Source organism: Megascapheus bottae, chromosome 4, assembly GCF_031878675.1.
Source record: "Megascapheus bottae isolate mThoBot1 chromosome 4, mThoBot2.hap1, whole genome shotgun sequence".
Classification (NCBI taxonomy): Eukaryota; Metazoa; Chordata; class Mammalia; order Rodentia; family Geomyidae; genus Megascapheus; species Megascapheus bottae.
In genome coordinates, this window is record NC_143512.1 from 24,916,133 (window position 1) to 24,922,027 (window position 5,895).

Here is a 5,895-nt window from a genome sequence, read left to right on the forward strand (position 1 = left end):
GACTTTAAAGAGGATGTATCATTCTACCAAACATAATAGAAACAGAACTGATAACAAAAGGAAAAATGTTTAGCAAATGTGCACAGAATTATGCACATTTTCAGTATTAACTTGGGAGAAGGTATGTGTGTTTATCTATGTAGGTGTGTATTGCAAGTGTAACACAGAAGTTGCAAATATGTTGCAACTACCTGTCTAAGGTGTCAGTGTCACAAGCCATGTATTTTCTGACTTAAGGCTGTAGTCAGCCCAGATTTTAGGTTGTACGGATCATTCTGATGAGCAGCATAGCTGAAGGACGAAAGGCTTACTTTATAAGAAGGAATTAAAATTTCCCTTGATCTTCCTGCATAGGGACAATGATTCTTAGCCTCTAATGTACACAAAAGCTCTTGTGTAGAGTCTTCCTAAAATGCAGATAGTATTTCAGCATGATATAGTCTACATTTGATTTAATTTTTATTTTTTACTATCTTAATTTACTGGATTCCAATGGTGAGAGTGACCTACTCTATAAAATGATTTCCTACTCTAAGTTAGGATTCAGCTGAATAAAACTGTCCCTGAGAAAAGGATGGCTCTATAAGAGCCATCTGGAACTTTACTGTAATCTTCCATTATCATTATCTGCATCTTTATGCATATGTATTGGCCATTTGTTTTCTTTTTAAATTTTATTGTCGGGATAATATATAGAGGGGTTATAGTTACATTCGTCAGGTAGTAGGTGCATTACTTCTCACACATTGATACCCCTCTCATATTTTTGTCCCCATTTTCCAAACCCCACCCCTCCCAATCATCTTATTCTCCCCCCTTCCCTTTTCCTATATATAATATACCAGGTAACAAAGTCAGATACAATAACAATATGTGATTAACAAAAGGGTAACAAAAGAGAAGAGAAATAACATAGTACATTAAGAACAACAATCACACAAGATAAAGCTCTTGTTTCCAATATCCTAGAGCTCATTTCATTTAGCCTAATCCTATATGACCTAATGTACATAGGTTTTGAGCTATTATAATCCTCTTCTTGGAGAGTCTTAGATGTGTACTAATTATTTTTTTAATTTTATTTTTTATTGTCCGGGTAATGTATAGAGGGGTTACAGTTACATTCACCAGGTAATAGATGCATTACTTCTCACTTATTGAAACCCCTTCTCATGCTTTTGTCCCCATTTCCCTCCTCCTCCCCCTCCTAATCATCTTGTTCCCCCCTTCCCTTTTCTTTTCAAATAAACAAGTGGAAGGCCATTTGTTTTCTTAATGTTACTTGTTAAAACTTAAAAATCAATCCTTGGACTTCAGCTACAGAGTACTGACAAGATTTTCAAAGTATAGACTACCATGTGTCCTCCATAATTTAATTTTTACTGTTACAATTATATCCACTTTAATATTTCTATTGCATATTTACCTCTGTAAAGAAAGACTGAAATTCTTCAAAAACAAACATGTGAAAATGTATTACCTATGATGTTTATAGAAGCAATGAAAGAACACAGGTACCCTGGAGTCTAGAAAAAAAGGTAGAAGAATGTATTTATTTATTTAAGTTTTCCAGCATCACTGTTTATTAACAGACCCAGTTGCAAAAATTGGGTGGCAGACACCTCAGTTCATCCTTCTAATAAGCCTGTTGATCTGATCTTCCCTGCTGCCTGCAGCTCACCTTCTACAACGTGGGTGGTCTTCTTCATGCCACCTCGTGGAGAAGATAACTTGAAGGGCCACAGGAAGTTATTTGCTTCCTTGAAGCAACAGTATAGATCTCATGAATCAGATCCTCCATGCAGATGATGCCATATTTACCAAGAGATCGAGCAATCAAAGCGTTATCTGTCAAGGCAATTCGCTTATTGATTTTGCCATAACCACGCTTGTAGATGAGCTCACTGACTTCAGATTTGGGAACCCCCATGCAATATATGGTTCCACAATCCGAAGCATATTAATCGAAGCCTTATTGAGCTTCGCAAAGATGCCGTGGAAGATCTGGCGTTGGCGAAAAAGCTGCAACACCTTACGGACTTTTGGACTCACACCATTGATACCTCGGATTCTGATGACTAAAGCCAATTTAGGCTCTGCAGGTACATAGAAGCTGCCTGCTTTTCTGGCCATTTTAGCCAGTTCTGTACATTTGCCGGTATTCCTTGGGACAGTGCTTAGCTTTCTCATAGATGAGCTTCCTCCTTGCCTTGCGAAGCATCTTTTGGGCACCTTTCTTTCTCAGGTGCTTTATTTTCAGCGAAATTTCTTCGCTTTTTCTAAAGGGTTTCTGGCACAGTAGGAACCTTCTTTTCTTTACATTGAGCCATAAAAATACGAGGTTTATTTGTTACAAGAGCTGACATTAATTCAACCAGTATGAGGATTTTTGCTTTAGTTATTTTGAAGATCACTGACTTACCTACTAGATTCTTTATCATAGGTCACAAAAATCTGCTATTTTTGAGTCATGCTCATTAAAACCAACATTCTGTTAGCCCACTATTTTATTTTACCATTAAGTCAATGACAGAGTGTATTGGCTTTGCCTCCTTTGATTAATTAATTAGTTGTCTTCTTTTTTTGAACATCCAAAGTCTAAAGATAAGTTAATCTTCCTCATCAGTTACTGGTGCACTACTGTGATTAGTTTCTGGAAAACCTACATTTGTTATAATTTCTGATGCTCCCATTTCTTTATCCCTAGTAGAACAAGACATGGGAAAGGGTATCAATGTATGTGAGGTAACACACCTTCTATCTGGTGAATATAATGTAACCCTTCTTATTAATTACAATAAAAATATATGAAAAAAGATCTTAAGATGTAGGATTAGCAAATTAGTGATAAATATACAATACAGCTGAGTACTTTGACCAGTTTGTTGAGTGAAATTAATAAGAAATGAAATGAGATTTATAGCAAAATTTGATGAGTAAAACCAACACACTACAAGTACTATCTGTATACTATGAAAATCTAAGTGACTATGTTCAACCTTCTTTTTCTTCTCTTCAGCACCCTCCATAGTTCCAGCCAGAAAAGAGTACAAGGATGTATTTAATATTAGGTTCTAGGACCAAACTAGTGTGCATTTGACTCCTAACCAAAAGTTATCAAGAGCGTGATCTGGGGCAGTCTATTTCAGATTCCTACAACTATAAATGGATGTCAGCATTTTAACTTACATGTATTGAAGATTGAATATCCTAAAATTAATAAACTTAACTCATAGATGTTGTTTTCCTTAAAGTGAGAAGACTATTCAAGTAATTTTTATTCTACTTGCAAATGGCAGGTAGACTTTATTTAGTTATAAATGAAGAAAATAACTGGAGCTACTAGCAGCAGCCAAACTAAAGTAAAAATATCACCACATTTTTTCTCTTTTTTAAAAATTTACTTTATTGTCAGGGTAATGTACAGAGGCATTACAGTTACATTTGTCAGGTGTTAGGTTTATTACTTCTCAATTCTTGATACCCCCTCTCATGTTTTGTCACCCATTCCTCCCTCCTCCCTCACAATCATCTTGTTTTCCCTTCTTCTCTTTCTTATTTCAAATAAACAAATAAATACATACAATATACCAGGTAACAAAGTCAGATACAATAACCACATGAAATTAACCATAAGGGGATAAAAAGAGAAAAGAAATTAGCGCATATAGTACATCAAGAACAATGATCATAAAGATAAACCTCTTCTTTCCATTTCCTAGAGTTCATTTCGTTTAGTCTCATCCTGAATGACCATATGTACATAGTTTTTGAGCTATTGCAATCCTCTCTTAGGAGAATTGTAGATGTGTACTAGTTATTACAAATGAGGGAAACCATGGAGCCTATGCACCTTTAGGTCTGGCTTACTTCACTTAATATGATTTTTTTTCAAAGTCTTCCCATTTCATTCCAAATGGGGCAATGTCATTCTTTCTGATGGCAGCATAGAATTCCATTGTACTGTGTCTTCTTGATCCATTCATCTACTGAGGGGCATCTGAGTTGGTTCCAAATCTTAGTTATGGTAAACAATGCTGCAATGAACATCACTGTATCATTACATTCTTGACCACACACTCATACCACAGCATTCCTACAACCTTCCAATAGCAGAATCCACATTATATTTTCTATTTCACTAAATCATTGTTCTTAGGGAAGTAAATTAACATTATTCCTCCGATCTGAAAAGTGAAAGTTTAGTTTAACTTGTAAAATCATCACTAAAGTAAACCAAACTTAAATGTATTTTTCTAGTTTTTTTAATCTAAGCTATCATATCTTATAGTTATATATAAGTAGTATATTTGTCATCAAACATTATGTATAAAACAATTCAGAGCACAGGATAAATATGATTTTAAGTAATATATTAATGTGGAAATGGAGTCACTGTAAAGGAGGAAGAACACATTAGTAAGAAATTGTGTTTAATTTTATCCTTGGAATGCTTTTCTGTGATTACAGCTGTTTTTTTTCTGTTTGTTTTTTTTTCTACATTGGGGCAAGAAGCCAAGATCTGAGTACTTTTCATTTAGCCTTCAACTACTAGATAATATCTAAAGATGAAAAGGCTATAAATATACTTGTCTGAAATACTGAGCTTTGGTCAAACTAAAATATCACAAAGCACAATTGCTCTTTTCTTTTGTTTCCATTTTTTTGTTCTGCTTTTTTATCCCTTCCATTTATATCCCAACACCACTTATTCTTGAGCAAGAACCAAAAGTGGGAAAATAAAGGTACTACAAATTATATTGCATTTCAGAAGTGCAAATAAAAGAGTTGTCTATAGATGAATCAATATCCTTCAAGTACAAAGAGTTCTTCTACATATATTCTTGGTTAGTACATCCCTAATGTGGAATCTTTCTCCTGAAAAGCCTGAGGCATTTCTATGACCATCAAACAGTTTTCAACATGCCACTTCCAGGAAAACAGAAGATGCTGTTAATCTTCTAGGAGCTATAAAAATGAAATTTTGAGAAGTTAAGCAGATTATCCCATGTGACAGCCAAAGGAAAAACTCACAATGAGATCAGAAGATAACTAAACACTCTGTCCACTGAAGCTAAATATGTGACTGCACACTGTGCTGAAAATTGCCCAGGGGCACAATTAGCTACACATTTATCAGCTTAAACCTTTTAGAAAAATAATATCCCAATCCTATTTCCTACATATAAGAACAACTGACAGAGTCTGGGTTAAATGTAGGATTATTTGGAGAAATAAGGATTGTTTCCAATCAACCTGTCCTTTAAAGCAGAAAAGTAACAATGACCAGCTATATTAAATGGATATTCTATCCTTTTGGAAGCACTTTTTACTTTTCTAAGAACAAGCTATCAAGAATTCTTCTCACTTTAATAATGGCGTTTCACAATGAAAGAAGGTCCTGAACTTGACCCAAATGACAATAATGACCATATTACCTGCCCCTCCCCCCAGGTTCACTAGCTGTTCAGGACTTCTTCCTCCCATTTCCTTTCTCTTAAAGCATCTGCTTTGTAGCTCTGTTAATGACATATTCTTCCTCTTCTTTTATGAAATATACATAAATAAATATCCTAGTCTCAGTTTTAGTGGAATGTCTTTTTCAAGGATGGATGAACCATCTCTTTAAAATACAATTATCTAGGGAGATACTGTCTGATTCGAGCCAGTAAGAGCCCAATTCACTTCTTCAAGAATTAGCAAATGCAAAGGACTTAACCATGTTACAAAATTTGCAACCAACTGATGGATCTGGTAACAGTGGATGCATTCTTAGACAACATTAGCATTCCAAAACTGAGCCCAGAAGATTTAAATCACTCAAATAGATATAGAACCATTAATGAACTTGAAATGACAATGAAAGACTCCCAACTGCTCCTGGTTATTTCACAT

At 34.9% G+C, this 5,895-nt stretch overlaps 1 pseudogene; it reads right to left on the reverse strand.

Annotated features, from left to right (window-relative positions):
- Positions 1-1,619: 1,619 nt before the first annotated feature.
- On the reverse strand, positions 1,620-3,029 carry LOC150064167 (large ribosomal subunit protein uL30-like; annotated as a pseudogene).
- Between the last annotated feature and the right edge of the window lie 2,866 nt (positions 3,030-5,895).